The following is an 18048-nucleotide window of genomic DNA, read 5'->3' as shown; positions in this document are numbered from 1 at the left end:
CATATGTATATGGCATAGTGGTTCATTATGTGATGCATAGCAAAATTCTACTGTATTTGGAAAATGAGGTGGTTTTGACGATATGAATCCACTTTTATATCATAAAATGAAATTTTCAAATCGTGGTGAAGAAAACTGATTATGAACAAGTCATTGTAGTTTTATAATGCTATCTCGTGTGTGGAGATTAATGTCATATTGCAATATAACAACTATGTCCGAAAAGCGACAAACAAAATTTTTCCATACGCGAAATCCGTACACGTATAATAGTTGTAAATATTTTGTAGTTCCAGTTAGAATCATAAATAACATTATTTCTTTATTTATCGGAATAGCTTCGTCAACCCTACGACAACAATGCGCGCTCCAAGAATCTAATAATAGATCTGTTTTGTTGTTTGTATTTGGAGAATAAACTTCTGTTAACCAGGTTTTAAAATTTTCTTTTGTAAGTTTTCCGGATGTCGATGCCATAACAAAAATATTCATCGCCTTGAACATGGTCTGCTGTAATCGAGGTTCAAATACTCCATGGTATAAAGTAGATATACCATGTCAAGACCTCATTTTCAAAATCCCGTATTTTGCTATGCATCACATAATGAACCACTGTGCCATATATGTAGGAACGCAGCAATTATTTTATGTGCACGGTGCATCGAAAACCGTTTGAATCATTTCTTCGAGCAATACCACCATTGCCGTGATTATGTTCCTTAACGTATTTAAACTATTCATTACCTAATAAAATTAACATATAGAATATCTCTGTACTTTAACGAAAAATGTTAATTACAACGCAAATGTAATTGTTTCTCATTTATGCTTATAAATAATGTTGACTGACAGTGTAATATCGTCCGACTTCATCCGATTTAGTAGTGTGGAGCGTCAGCGGGCGCGCGCGCGAACCTTTATGATAAAAATCTGGGGAATTGAAATCTTGGAATATTCTGGAATATTCCATCGACTAGAATATTCCATTGACTATTTCGCTTTCACTCTTACACACTATTTCGCTCTCGCTCTTACACATTCCACAGTTATTAGTAGTTTTATGTAATTGTTAGAAGGTATTCATAAAACTCCATTATTTAAATTTGAAATGTCAGTAAAAGATATATATTTCGTAAGTTTTCTTGAAATTTTTTAATTTGAATAATTTAACATTTAAATATACAAATTTTTTTTAGTTAGCAGTGCATATTGTGGGATAAAAATAATTGGATGAAAAAACGGGAACGAAAAACAGTAAAATATATTTAAAGGAATCAAGACAAAATAAAAATTGTACAAGTCTCTTGTACATTTGATAGCAACTCGCAGATCGTAGACCACACCTCGCAGGTCAAGACTCGAAAAAACTCTGTCGCTCTCGATCGCGGCTTGCGGGTCGAAACCTGCATACGCACGCTCTTGTTTTCCAAAAACCGTCGATCGCGGTTGGAAAATTACCGCATTCCTCGCGTCGACAGGCACAAGTGTCACACACATACATATACACACACACGTATGCAAAAATTCCTAGAACTAAAAGCTACGCCGAAGCCGAACGCAACGGCTCCGACACCGGCGGCCTGAGCGGAGCCGATATCGTCAAATCAGGAAGAACTCAGCTAGATGTTGGTTTAAACGTGTATTTTTATTTAGACTTTTACAGAAGCTCCCGCACAGAATAAAGTTGAACTAAGACTGACTGTCGAGGTCCGTCGAAGGGCCTTCTTTTATACTACAAATTTGTGGGGGTGGTAGTCCAGTGGTGGGGAGAAGGTTCTGGGAAATGAGGTTTTTCCACAAAACCATAATTATGTAGGGATAACGGAGCAAACTGTAAATTTGTGGTAAGGAGTTTTTGTGGTCTTGTGGGTAATGACGCCGATGGTCTAGATTGATCGGCGAGTCCCAAATCTTGGGACCGAGAGCAGTGCGATAAGGACCGAGAAGTAATGGGGGTCCTTCTGGGAAGCAGGGAAAGCCGGGAGATGGGAATCTAAGGGTTACTCGACACCGACAAACACCGCGCGGTACCGCTCTGCTTTTCGGCGCGGTCCGCGGTCTCCGATACTACAATATTATTATCTATCCTCTTCCTTGTCACTCAATTTAAAGTCTGTTTTAAGATATGTAATTAAAAAATATGTGAACCACCAATGGTCGACGTTGCTAATTAGAGGAAACTAGATGCAGCCTACCAGTGGTCCACGGCGGCTTGAACATGTTAAATGTATTTCAATTACAATATCTAATATTTAGATTTGTGGTGATTCTACAAGACGAAAGTTCAGACATACATGACCAGTCAACGGCCATACTACTTAGGAAATACCGGTTCTCGTCCGATCACCGCAGTTAAGCTAAGTTGGGCGCGGATAGTACTTGGATGGGTGACCGCTTGGGAACTCCGCGTGCTGTTGGCTTTTTTTTTTCTTTTTAACATGTTCACGCCGGGGCAAATATTTACATTTTTCTTCGTGGGGCGGGGCGACATTGTTACTCTTTCGAAGCTTTGAACGCGCTAAATACGAGATCAAAACAGTTTTGACATTGAGTTTTCGAAACGCATATTTCTTGTATCAAGTGTAAAGATAGATAAAATTATCTTTTCTTCTACAGAGGCGGTTAGCACTTTTCCTTTTTGAATTTTTCACAGAGAAATCGAAGAATGTGAAATAGAAAAGAAAAAACAGTCAAGAAAACACACACATTTTCTACAATCGTTCAAAGGGGCTGCCAGAAAAACAAGAAAACGATGTAAAGAATGTTACAAACGATTATCGAAAATACAAGGTAGATTATACGCCGCGAAAAAAAGTAGAAAAGTAAGGACATATTGTAAAAGTTGTAAGGGCCAGCTCGCATTATGTTTAGAATGTTTTAAAAAGTTGCATGCTTATAAATAAATAATTGTTATCAATTTAAAATATTGAATGTTAATGCTTATAATACTAATTTTTTGTTTATAATGTTGACAAAAAATAAAATAAACTTATTTTTTGAAAACCCACCTATGATGCACGTCGCCCCACGGGACAATTAAGTGTGACCCACCGGTGGGTCACGCCGTGCCTCAGAACAGTCAAGCGTGAGCCACTGGTGGGTTACCCCGGCGCGGTGTGAACGTGTTAAATTAAAAATTTTATTATCGAATTCTACTCTATACATCTCTTTCTTGTTAAATTAAAAATATTTTAATTTTAATTCGATGAAATTCTCTCGACGTAATTTTCAGTATATTAATTATATTTCGGTACTGTCCTTTTTTATCGAGTTTTAAATGTTTCGGATTTAATAAGATAAATTCTATATATTTATTTGTAATGTTAAGGTTGTATGCAATTTTATATAATTCTCTTTTGATCAGTTTAAAATTTTTACTGTTTCAATTCAATATATTTTTCGTTTTTAGAATTTCATGTATTTGAAATTCAATAAATTAGGATGCCGCTTTATTTGTTTAATTACTTTGAATGAGAATATATTCAAACACAGAATTGTAATAAATAATATTTCGTATTTTGGCAGACCCCAAAGTGTAGAACAGTGTATGACCAGCATCATGTTTTTTTTTATGAACTGAAATCTATTTAATATCTGCACTTCAGAAATAAAAGCGCATTTTTCTCTTCAATGACACAGTTATTTGATGAACTCCTATTTTATTCCATATTAAAATGCTTTGACTTTTATGGAATCAAATTTTATGATATTTTATTTTAAAGGAATGCTAATGGGAAAGTAAAATATATTTCAATCACAGAATACATATATGTGTAATTTCTCCGTATTGTCCCTATGAAAAATATTGTGTGCTGTCTTTTGAATCGACAAATATATTAATGTAAGATCGAAATTATCAAGGACGACGGATTAATAGTTTTTTGGGAATAACAATAACAGAATAATTATAATAATTTAACAAGAGTACAAGAATCAACAAAAATATAAAAATCAAGTACAGACACTGATACGGCAACTTTTCGGACAACTTACTACTTGCAACGTTACGACAAGATTGTTCCGCGACGCCACGCCATTTGCCTCGTTCTCTACCGATTCCCGCGTAAAACGAAACAATTGCCTTACGATTCTTCATTCTCCCGCTAATTTTCCGCGCCAAATCATGGTACCGCCAAATTCTCTTGGCGCCAATTGTCCAGTTCGTCCGCTCACCTGATCGCGCCCGATCGTACTCGACGAACCTCGAACAAACCGATCCCACATTAATATTAATATTTATTAATATATTAACCTATATTACCGTAGTTATGTTTGAAACATAAAGAATGTAGTTGTTTATTTTTGTAAACTTAAATTTTAGATTTAGTACTTGATATTACTAATACTTATAATACTGTCAGTTTTCAGAGTGTATCTGTTCTCTTAAAAAATAATTTAATTATACAAAATTCAAACTATTATAGAATCTTCTTCGGAAGAGAGAAAAGTTTCAAAGAATGCAAACATCAATTGATCGAAAATTTGTTATGTCAGAAGAAGCATTTCTCTTTAACATTTTCCTCAGTGTTCCCATATGGCAATATTTCTTGCAAATGCTCGATTCAGATCTTTTCATCCCAATGTTGTCGTATACAACGTATTCAAAAATACTTTATATGTACATACAAAGTTCTTTGATATGGGATTGTACTAGTTCGTGCAAGCACTTGTTTCTGTTCTCCAAAAAATTGTGAAAATGCATCGAAGTATATTTACCCAAAACCCAGCGAAATTCTATGAGATTGCAAAATAACGCTATCTAAAAAATGTGATTAGGTGATAATAAACAATACATAATACGTAGATGAACAAAATTATATTAAAACAGAAAAAATTGCTTTTTAATTCAATTGTGTAGGATTAGTATTTTTAAGAACTAAGCCTTTATTTAAGCACACGATAAAACAGCGACGAAAAGTACACGACAGTTTACATAAAATAATTTTAAGAAAAAAAATACGCCGACTTCGAAATGCACTAAAAAGTATAAAATAATTTCTATTTCCTAATGAAGTAATTTCTATTTCATTCAATCATACAATCACGTAACAGATATGAATGAAACCTATTTACTCGTTAGGTAATATATTAAATACATTTCAACCTTTTCGGAGGCGGCGCAAAATTAAATAACATATTCAAAATAATCTTTTAATTTTGCGCCGCCTCCGAAAAGGTTGAAATGTATTTAATATATTACCTAACGAGTAAATAGGTTTCATTCATATCTGTTACGTAATTGTATGATTGAATGAAATAGAAATTACTTCATTAGGAAATAGAAATTATTTTATACTTTTTAGTGCATTTCGAAGTCGGCGTATTTTTTTTCTTAAAATTATTTTATTTCACGCTTTTTAGTGGAATGGGGAGAATTGTATAGGATACTGTGAGACATTTCTTACATAACAATAACAAAGAATAGGATTTTGCAATAACAATAGTTATTATACATGTATACTGATTTTCGGCTGACAAGACGTGTTTGTAGAAATAGTAGAAAATCGGCGACTGCATGTTGACTCATACCCCACCAGAGACACGAAGGCGTACGCAGAATTCGATATATTAGTAACAATAGTTTTTCGCTAGTAACTCAAAAACTAAAGCTTCCCCTTAATTGCGGATAAGGAAAAAGTTGTTCAGAATCGTGCCCCTGATAACATATTAAAACGACATTAAAATCGTCCAAAGTTGATTTCAAAAATTTTCAACAATTTTTCACTAATATCTCGAAAACTAAAGCTTTCCGCGAAATTTGTATATGAACAAAATTGTTCAGAATCATGTCCGTGATAAGATATTAAAAGCGCACTAAAATCGAGAAAAGTTTATTTCAAAAGTTGCCGGTTTTTTTGCAATAACAACACTTTGCAATTAAAAAATGAAAAATTTTTTAATAATGGTACCAATGGGGAGTCAGAACCTACCAGATGCAAAAGGTTTCATTCCGATCGGTGCATCCAGCTAGGCGTAATCGGCGGGCACACATAGAAAATAATAATAATAATAATAAAAAAAAAAAAAAATATACTGATCGAATTGAGTAACCTCCTCCTTTTTCGAAGTCGGTTAAAAAATATACACACGCACGCACAAGTAACAAAAATACAAAAAGTCCAAAAGTCCACAAATCGTAACCCGTAAAATCGTAAGCCGTAAATCGTAATCCGTAATCGTAACCGTAACAAAGATCGTATTCGTATTCGTCGTCGCACACTCGCTCGTCACTCGTTGTTCTCTCTTAGCTTCTAACCCTCGCACCGCGGACACACTCTTATATTTACGCGACGATCGAACATTCCCGATTTTGGCGTTTGAACGATTCGCGAATCTTCGGTTATTCGAAGCCTCGATCGTTTCTCAACGTTCGCCGCGTTTTCATTCTCTCGCTCGCACTCGCACTCATAAACGCACGTACACGGAACGACACACTCGTCGGCAACGAATTTGCTTGACGGCGGTTTATGTTTTCGTTCTCGAATTTTCGCAGTACGTTCGCAGCACAACCATTTCCACTGTCCTACAACTGCAAAAAATAAACGAACTTTCTACTTAACTTAAAATATGTAGATACTTAGAACATACAAAAATAAATTATTTGTTTATAAAAATAAATAATTTTTCTTGATTAAAAGCAATTTGGGTCATAAAGAGACGAGGCACATTGTAATTAATCTACATTCAAGCAAACTTCAAGAATTACATAATTCGCATATTCTCCGTTTACGATGGAAGTTGTAAAGACGTATCAGTGTGTAGAAGTTAACATATCATGCGCGTATAATTAATTTCTAGTCACTAATCGTCATGTCTCCCCGTGCAATATTCATGCCATAACTCACGATGGATTTCTCGAAACAGTAAACTCCTAAATACAATTTCTATGTATCTGCGCACCATTGTATTGTGGCGACTCGTGCCATCTCGTGCCACATCTACTGTAATGTACAATCCATGCTAACACTCGAAATTATGTAGACAATCGTCGTTATACACTTGGGGGCAGCGTTGACTTCCTTCGTACTAAGACATATATGGAAATTTGACATTTCTCTTTTTCTCGATTTTTCTTTAAAACAATATACTTATAATATCTACGTAAGATATAAACTTATTTAACGGGTAAAAAGGTCTCATTAATAATTGAAAAAAGTGAAGAAATAATATATAATATAGAGTAGAGAGCGATCATATGAATGTCGGATATATCCGGCGTTCGGCTCCGCGAGTTTTCATGTGGATGACGAATATATCCGTCGTTCGGAGCGAAAGGGTTAAAGTGCTGTATCTTTGCGAAAAAAAAATGGTAGCGGTTTTTCACATACTGGAAATTAAAGATAAAGGTTTGTACTTTATGCTCCTTTAATCAGTCTCACCAAAAAAAATGTGGCAAGTCCATGCATTTCGCCAAACTTTGTAATTTTCAATATAGCAAACATAATCTCGCATTTACGGTCTTATTGTGGCAAGGATGCATCAAATCTAAAATCGAACTGCTGGGTCTTAAAGTAGAGATCCTAAGCTTTAATTTAAAAAAAAGAGCATAATTTTATGATGATTTTTCACGGAGTTATCATCAATCAAATTTGGTCAATTTTTGCCTAAAATTTTTCTATACCATATTTTTTTGAGCAGTGTATATTAATTTATTATATATCAGCTCCATTTTTCCTTCGCAATTCAGCACACTCTATCGCGAATCTGTCTTGATTCATTAAACCTAGTTTTCAAGAGCATAAAGCGGAACGCACGAGAATAGTTCGAACACTAAATATAAATTGAAAGAACGACAAAATGGTATACATAAGCACATGACAATGCTTCGTAAACAAGACAACAAGGCTAACAATGGTAGTTGCAAGATTTGGGAATTCTGTTTCCTGTTGGATATCATAATTTAAATTTCATGTACATACGTAAATCAAAGGAATTATAGTAAACCCGTAGTACCTGAAGACTCGGTTATTCTTCCAAGAGAACATCAGAAGCACAGGGAAAGAAAAGCTTGTGGTAAATTATTAATAAGTAATATAAGAAGTAGAAATCTTGAATATCTTGGCCAGAATTAAGAGAGGATTTTTAAAATTAAAAATTTATATTCTGTTACATTAAAAATTATTTAACTATGAAATCCTAATATCGTTAGTTCCTAAATATTTTAGTTTAGTAATTAAGATTGAATAATTTACAAAAACTTGAATGGTGTAGATTTGAAGACTTTTGTAATGCATTTGGACAGTGTTAATATTTAATGATATTCATGATGATGATAATTACAGTTGGATAATATTGATATTTTATGGCATTAGAAATATTCGATTGGAACAAAATGTCACTGATTATAATTTTTGAAAACAAATATTGTCTGAATATTTCTGATAACTGAAATGATCATTGTCTGAATGTTTAGCATAATACTTTGCATTCAAGTAGGTCTATAGTTTAATATTCACATACAAGCACTACCTGTAAAAATGATCTCCCCCTAATACTACAAAAATAAATAAAACCTGTTTACTTTTCACAAATTATTCGAAATATGAAATAAATGCTATGTGAAACTAAAAATTTCGCTAACTGTATTTTTGAAATATGTACCAAATCCTAATAAAGGTGTTGTCAAACAAGAGTTATAACTTTTTAAAGAAACAATGGACGATACTCTAATAATAAAACACTAATTCATATTTGAGATACTCATAATCTACTTCACTCAGCGAAGGGGACATCCTACTCGAAACAATACAAGGTCATCACGTGCAAGAGTAGGTTTACAAGGCTAATTCACACAGAATCGCAGCGTTAGGCTGGCCAGGCTACGTTTGGCAGTCAGAACAAAGCCCAGATGAAAGTGGAGTGTAGTGAAACACAGTGGTGTCTCATGGATAACAAGAAGAAGCGTGTTGTAGACGAAAGGTAAAGCTTCCGGTATCCCTGGGGTGGATTTGTCATAGGGAATCCAGTAGGAAAAAGGAAAAGAGGAGAAAGCAGCATAGAAGGAAGAATGTAGGAGCAAGATGAGAGGATGGGGCCGAGCACGTAGCTTGTTACCACTTGTTTATCCAGCCACGATGTAGGGTTGTTCTGTACCAACCTTAGAAAACCAGAAGCATCTCCCTTGTTCCCCCTAGCTTCTGCTTCTGCCTTTACCCTCGAATGCTGGAGACATACTAAACGTACGTTGTACGTGCACTCATTAAGCTTTCTCGAAGCTACTCTATTCCTCTTCCCGTCTTTCTTTCTCGTCCGCTCTTTTGTTTCTTTCTTCAGTGTCGATCCACGTATCCATTTATATCCCTTGTTGTTTTCTGCCCTCGCGTCGTTTCGGGTCCTTTGCCTTTCTTCCTTCGTCAGTGTCTCTTCTTCGCTAACTCCATTTCTCTCGCTGCTTCTTCCATTCTTCTCATTACTGCCCTCTTTCTGCCAGCAAATCACAAGACACGAAATCGAGCTACACTCGATCCGTTCTACAAGTATTTTCGAAACGTTTCTTGAAAAAGTTGTTTTCAAATAGGACGTCTTAAGTTGACCTAACCTAACTCTTGAGAATACGTTCCTTTGTGACACGAAACTCAATCAGTCATTAATACAAGATTCTGTTATTGACTTGGGACGTTCAAAAAGAAATCTCTTCGTGAGTGTACACATTTAATGTGACATTCGTGTTTGCAATTCATTTAACGAGAATTGTAGGTTTGATTCGCGGTTAGAACACATAATCGTATGGTTATTTTATGAATTCATAAAATTTGAATGGATTTTTTGGATCTTCTCTGCAATCGAAAGTTTTGATATTACGAAAAGTTTCGTATAGTTTGTGAGGCACTCTTAAAAATGTTGATAGTGGACCTAACCTAACACATAACGTTGAAAAATTCGAGATCTCTTTAGAGAAAGTATATAACCGCAAATTCCTTTAACTATGTTCTTAAACTCTTCAAGGACGATTTTTTTAAACATCATTAAACTATACATAAAATAATATTATTTATAAAATCAATTACTAGTATGTTTATTAGGTTGAGAAAGAGAATCGATACCGATTTATGCAATAATAAACAAATTTTTTATGTAACAATATTTTTATGAAATAATTATATAATAATGATGTAATAATTAATAGTTAATAAAAGAATACATTGGCTTTATGTACTGAATTATTTTTTCGATCTATTCTATCTTCGATCTGTTGCTAGCCAACCCAGATATGTGGACATGCGTCACCAACAATATTAAATTTACAAAACTTCTCTACAGTGCATTGCATAAATTTGCAATTTTTGTTCATCTGAAACAGTTAACAACATGCAGTTTTTATTAGTCTGAGTTTTCGAGCAAAAATTATGGCCAATATTTTTTAAATGCTAATTCATAGTATGTAAGCAACAAATTATGTAAATGCATTGTGGCATATTAACGTAAATATTAAGCCAATATGCATAAAAACTAATTTGCAGGCATATCATAAATGCACCAACCCCCTTCGTTTTTATTAATCTGAGTTTTCGGTCAAAATTATGGCCAATATTCTTAAAATGCTAATTCGTAGCGTGTAAACAACAAATTATGCAAAAAAATTTGGCGTATTAACGTAAATATTCGGCTGCTTTGCATAAAAACTAATTTTTAGGCGTTCCATAAATATACAAATTATTTTTAAAAAACAGTTTTATTATGTCTTACATACAAAAATATGAAATTTAATAATTTATCGTATTTCTACCGCTACGAAATGTATCGAAAGTTCCATTTAGCACACTGACAATTAGATTTGTTACTATATTTTCTCATACATTGTTCCGCGTGTTAGCTATTGCAAGTTTTAATTGAACTATATTTGAATATGTACGATTATTTGAAAAAGTCGGTCGTACCAATATTCCCCGTAAATTCTCTATGGAATTAACGTCAGGATAACGTGCAGGCCAATCTAATAACGGAACGGTATTTTCGGCAAGTCATCTTAATGTATGTGCAGATTTATGAATCGTGCATTATCCTGCGTGAAAATTAAGATTTCCTTGTGGCGTTCTCTTCAATAGGACTTTAAATAATTTTCTAGTGCATCGTTATAACCATTACCGTTCATTTTGTAGGAAATAGATGCTATGAAGCTTTTTTCGTGAACCGAAACACGGCCAAATCATAATCGAGCCACCATCGAAATTGCATTTCGAAAAATATTTCACGTCTATATTTCGTGGCAATACGAATTAAAACCATCTGATCCACCTAAATTGAATTTTCCCCCTGAATAAATATAACCTACAAAATATAAATTGTAACTACAAAATATTCGTTTCTTATAAAATAAATATTTTCACTAGAATTTCCCAATCCGTACTCATGTTTACTGTAGTGAATTAAAGTCTCACTGATTTATCTTCGTTTTTCAGTCGTGCCGATATCATTTTCGCCTTAACAATGTACGCGGATGCTAGAATAGTTCTATGGATAATTTTTGCAACATATAATTTGCAATTGTCTCGCAATTGAATCAATGACACTGACGAGTGAAGAACTAATCGTAAAATTTCATTTCGAGGAGATACTTTTAGAGGACAATCTGAACGCTTTTCTTCATGACGTCTTTTAATAACAAATATAATTGGCAATAGTACTTTTTTTACGACCTACTTGTTGATGTAACCTTTGCCTCCATGCAGAAAGCATCAACCATGGATTTCTTTCTCTTTGAAATTTTTTTTCTACAATGTACTTCTTAACCTTTATAAACGAATCTTACGATTGTGTAATCACACAAATGGAGATTTACTTATACAAAAATAAGTTTACCTATGCGACTCCACTGATGTTAACATAAGGAGAATATACAAGCCTCTAACATATTTCTAAAATGCTTGAAAAACAGATTTAATGAAACCCAGCTTAATACTTGCGTTAATACGTAAATTTTCTTTATTTTACGCGTACCAAGTTAGTACATGTATGTAAAGAATAATGATCGTAATTTGCCATCAAAGGCTGAGATAATTAAAAATACACGGATGATATATTTGTATTGTATTTCGAAAAAGAGATACGAGCTTTTATCTAGTGTAAATAGGAGAATGGAAGAAACAATGGTGTTGAAAAACTAACGAGGAAGAAAAAAATATAAGCTACGTCCAGTTATACTAGCAACGTCGACCTATTTTCGTTAGCAATGGCGGTATACGACACTGCAAAAGTCCACAGTTCACCATGGAAATACAGTGAAACTACTGTAACATGGTTAAATATCAGACGATGGTCGTTTATAAAATTCTAACCCGGAATGGCCGTTGCTCGATTCTCGATGCAACAATAAATTCGTAACTGCAACCCGGGGGACGTTTTGTGTATTAAGCTTTCGAAAGCCAACTTCCTTGTAATGGTATTTTCGTGTTGCAGCAAATTTTCGAATAAACATCCCTTTTATCTAATTCGATTAAACGCATTTCGTATTTTTTCTTTCTTTTGAATTAACGCTCTGAATATTTATACATAAAAAATACGATCTTTTCCTGTGTCGTCATTTTCTCCAATTAAGTATTTTACAATGTTTAAAAAATGTGTCAATTTTTTTCTGGATATTGAATTACAGAAAATAACAAATTAAATGTCATCGATAAATAATTATCTGAATAAATGAGAGTTAATCCGAATGAAAATTTATTCCAATAATAATTTATTTATTGTGTTTATTCACATCATATTACCTTACAGATAGAATTTATTCGTATAGTACTATAAACGTACGGATTCAATGTACTGGAATATTTTTTCATTTTCGCTTTATCGTGTAATTCCTTTCATGGCCCTAAATTAACCTTGTTCAAACGTTAAATCTGAAAATTTATTACCCTTTGGTAAATTTATCGTCGACTGATAATTAAATAATTTTTCCACGAATGCATCGGAATTTTAAACAAAAAAAGGAAAGCGTTATTTCAATGGATACCCTTGTAGAGAGTATAAATTATGATATTATAAATTTATTTAAAAACAATTTTTCAACTTTCACACTTATAGTTTTTATATAGTGTGTCAAAAGGGTAGTCATTGCTTTCAAAGGTTGACGTTCTAAACTACGATACAATTCTAATTAGACTGCGGAAGTTTATGCAAGTATGATATGTTGTGATTATGCAAAGTATATGCGAAATATGCAAAGATAAGTACAGTAAATACGCTCTTCCATAGGGATTAATTTAACTCTTAACTACTATGGATATTGGAGCTTGCATAACTGCTATGAACGGTTTGACAGACTGCTAACATTTACTGTATCATTGCGTACACTCTCGTTGATGAATCATGAAACACCACATCGCTTTAGCACTATTTCTACCAAGAGTTATCAAAAGACACCTTTCAAATTTTAACATAAAATTATTCTCTAAGTTGAATCATATCTCAACAATTAATTTTTTGACTTTTCACACAATAGTTGTTAAATTAATTCAGCGAAACTATTTTCTTCCAGCTCATCCAGATCTAAAAGTGTATATGATATACTTGTTTCTACCATAATGTTTTTGACGCCTTAAAGATTTCATAAGAGTGCCTAATTTTGAGCTACTTTACATATAAATATCAACACCATTTTGCAGCATCATATCAATTATAATCAAATTAAAGAATTCCGATTTCAGTTGTAACAGAAAATACTAAAGTTGCGGCATAACTTTAATATTCGCTTATTTCCTGCCACGTGGCATTTTAGTGTACACCGCCATATTTATATTTTGTAGATTGATGAATTAAGCTAGAATTTACAACTTGATTAAATAATCTCTAATAAAAACACATCAATGTGTCAATAAATATATTCTTCAAATTACATATCTACATTTAACTGGTAATTTGAAATCCCAACAGTTTAGGCAATTTTTTGCATTCAAACAAGAAGATGTCGAAAAACACCTGTTAGTCGAAATAGGTATACACAAAATCGTGGTAGAAATAGTGTTAAAATAAGCGTACTAGTGTACTAAAAAAATTATACTTTCGACATAATGAGTCCAATTATACACTGTACGCCATCTTCTTTTACATTTTTCATCTTAAATTAACGTTACGAATTTTTAGGTTGCAAAGAAACTGATTGGGGTTATAGAGAAAGACTAACTCCACAAAAGTTAAGAAATAACGTTACAAAAAATGATAAAATTAACTTACAATTACTATAGAATCTTAAGAATAAGTTAATTTTTGCATTAATTTGAATTCTTTTCTAATCTACTAACATCAAATTATTGAAATTGGCGCAGAATTTGAACTATTTAAATGTTATTATAGCAGTCAATGGTTTCATTGGAGAAATTATAAGAATGTTAACCATTTTATATATCTCTTCCTTATTGAAACGATTTTTGCGTATGTCGTATGAGAAGAATTTTAGTTCGTTTCCATCAAAGGCGCCAAATTCAAATTCACATTAACACAAGCGATAAACGTTATTATGATATTCCTTTTAATATTTTCTTAATATCCTATTCTCACTAACAAATTTTCATCTTTTGATAAATAATTTAATTTAACGTTTTCAACTTAAATATACTTCATTTTTGTGTATTAAAGTTAACAATTTTTTGTTGTTTTATTAAATAATTTTATTTTCAAATGTTAATTAAACAGTTTTATTAACAAGGAATTTATTACTACTATTTTGTTTTATTTTCCTGGTTATATTTTATGTTAAAATCATTTACTTTTAATTAGTTCAATTTAGGCATATTTTTCTATTCTTTTATTGGATATTTGTGCTGCCCAATATAATTAAATTCAGTACGTTGTTTAATTATATCTCATAAAAGAATGTTTCCAAATTTTTCCAACTAATTAGATACTACTGCGTCTCGTTTTAATTATTTGATTCAATTCATTCACTGAACACATAATTGAAATTTCGCAGTCATTTTTAATAAGCTTCATTTATTGTTTTGCACATTTCACATCTCTGCACACTTCATTTCGTACATTTACTTATTTCATTCATAATATTAGTAGTAATTTTGCGTTTGTACACGATAATGATTGCAAACTTATTTCTAAAGTAGGTAAAAATTATTTGAAATGGTTGGGGCAAAATGAAGGGCTAAAATCAATGCGATATAAATTAATAAATTTGAATACCTATAAATTCATACATTGGCAATTTAAATTCATAAAATTGTAAATATAAGCAACTGAAAATTTAAATATTTCTCACTTTGCAAATTAAATAATTAAAAAATTTTGAATATCAAAAATTTTTAAAGTTTTTAAATTCCTTAAATAATGGAAGTTTCCGAATTTTTGAATTTAAAAATGGGATGAATTAAAAATTGGAGGAGATCAATAATTTTTTCACCGTATAACAAAAGATACTGCACAATGTAATAAATCGAAATTAATAGGAACACGCTCTTTATGGTTTTAACAATATTTTACTGCAAGTGTCTTAAAAAATTAATTATAACAATAATTGAGTTATTTATTTTGAAAGAAGCGGAAGTCAATTTTCTTTTATTTAAAAAAAATTGAAGGTAAGCATATTAGTCAATTAAAAAATATAGGTTTATTATGTCAAGTCTGGCAATTGCTTCTACTAATTTATCAACGGGTATTTTGTTTATATAAATTTCATTCAGGTCAATTTAACTAACATAATATATATTTATGGGACGTAACTGGACTTACACTTTCATAATTAATCCGTTGCAAAAATTACTTCATTTCAATTTTGAAAAATAAAATATCTCTTAAAATATATTTCGCATTAATCCAATTTTATGTATAAGTAATAACAAGAAATAAAATACGACTAGTATTTTTAATTTTGAACGTTAATTACATTGATATATTGTTAAACTTAACATAAGATATTGCTATTATTTATTTACGCTCTTTATGTGTCAGTATTTTGAAATATTCATAATGCACCGGAAGTAAGGTAATACTGTTCCATGTCCTTATATTTCTCGTATGTAATAGGTATGGCATGGTTATACTAAGGTACCAGTGCGATTCTTTCAAACTTTTGTGGTCTTCCCCGAAAAATAGGCGACAAATCTAACGTCTTAAATTCTGTATCTTCCATCGATGTTTTATATAAAATATACGGTGCACTTTTGCGAAACCTCATCCAACATATCTTCAGCCAGCTTAGCTTTTCTCTGTTAGTACTTTTTCTTACCCGTTTTTAAATTTCATTTTCTAGATTTTTTGTTAAAACGAAATTCTCTCGTTTCGTTTTGTATAAAATAAATTTACTATTTTGTCTACGTTGTTTTATAACATCATAATAATCCTGCGATGTGAAATAAAATAGATGTAACCACGTGACTTCACCATCTATATCTATGGAAATTAGACTTACATCACTTTCATAATTAATGACTACGCAATTTCTTTTATCGGCCAATTTTAAATTGAACAAAGCATTGGCATTTTTTAAGATTTTAAATATTAATTAGTTACAAATAGAATAAACTGCACTATATTTAGCACAAATTATATCATTCCTTTTTTTCCTTTTTTTTAAATCGACTTGTAAAATAAACTGGAAGAATCGCATTAAAGAACCGGTTATTGTGTTTCAACAGGTTACCTCTACAGAATGTAGTCGTTAATTTATTAGCAGTTAATCTGAAGAGATTAAAGTAGTAGTTGTTATTAAACTGATTACCCAGTGTATTGCTAAAACGATGTCAAGGTTAATTCCGGATTATAGCAGATCCTTTGTGCTAATGAGTCGTCATAGGAAGAGAACAATGAGAGGAGGTGGGACACCTGTCGCATGTAATTAAAGAACTATCTAACGAGTACGTACTCTGGCGGGAATTATCCCGTAGGATTTTTGGGATTAAAATCGTAAGATCTGTTTCCTTTGTTCTTTTTAATTCATTAAATAATACGTACTTTTTCACACCAAAAGGACATTTCGAATTCTAATGAAATGTATATAAAGTTTCGTAACGACTTCAAAGAACTCACACATCATTTGACGTTAATGAGTAAATAGAATAAATTATTTAATGTAAATATCAGTGTGTTTTATTTTAAGTCTACTTTTTCGAAATATTTACTATATATTAGGTTAGGTTTTCTACTCTTCGAAAGATTTACTTCATATTAAGTTAGGTTATCTACTCTTCGAAATATTTATTGTATATTGAGTTGATTGAAAAGTTTGTTTCCTTTTTTAGGAAATATTGTATTACAAATCTCACGCATGTAAGCAAAATCTTATCGTACAAAATATTATTTGTTTTTTCAATGAATAAAATTATTGTTTATCAAGATTATTGTTAATAAAGAATTATTGTTGTTCAAGATTTTCATTTAATGGCCACTGATCATCTATAGCCATATTTTTTAGGACTAGAACATTTCTAGAAATATTTTCAACACGGGTTTTGTACATTAAAATTGAAAATTACAATCATGTGGTGCAACCTTACACTATATGCTATACATGCTTCTCTCATATTTAAGAAACGTTATAACCTTTGCGAAAATAATACAATAATAATATTGCTTAAATTAGTCACTGTATCTTCTATCTTTAATTATTTAGTATAGATGAGAAATTCAATTATAGTTGACGCTATTCTTTTAATAAGATGTATATATTTAGTTGAAAATAAATTTTACTTCTTACCAAAAAAGCAGTAATCTATCATTTCGGAATTATGTCATTACTTTTTAATATAGTATTTGAAACCCCACTTCGATATAACCCTTTTTTATTTTTACGAATAGAACATGTTAATTAAATTTGGCGATACAAACTGGGGCACTGTGTAAACTGATTGAAGATAATGAAGATAAATAATAATTAGCGTCAATGAGAAATCAATAGTACTATTTTAAATATGCACCTATACAGGCCTGTCTATTAAACGAGTTAAGGAACTTAACTAGCTAGAAGAATGTTCGACATTCTCTTTCACATAATCACACCGTTGTATCCTGGATTGCGATCAAAGTCCAAGATAGCATTCAAACGGGAAACGGGGTTACGACCCGAACCTTATTTGAATGCCAACCTTTGGAATAAATGGAAAGCTATGCAAC

At 31.9% G+C, this 18048-nt stretch overlaps 1 non-coding gene across 1 annotated transcript; it reads left to right on the top strand.

Moving 5' to 3' along the window:
* The first annotated feature begins 2301 nt into the window (after positions 1 to 2301).
* Positions 2302 to 2420, top strand: LOC143264707 (5S ribosomal RNA). The gene has a single exon (XR_013038637.1). It is a non-coding gene; the product is annotated as a 5S ribosomal RNA (ribosomal RNA).
* Positions 2421 to 18048: the final 15628 nt, after the last annotated feature.

This window comes from Megachile rotundata, chromosome 6 (assembly GCF_050947335.1).
Source record: "Megachile rotundata isolate GNS110a chromosome 6, iyMegRotu1, whole genome shotgun sequence".
Lineage (NCBI taxonomy): Eukaryota > Metazoa > Arthropoda > Insecta > Hymenoptera > Megachilidae > Megachile > Megachile rotundata.
This window is presented reverse-complemented; position numbering and strand designations above follow the sequence as displayed.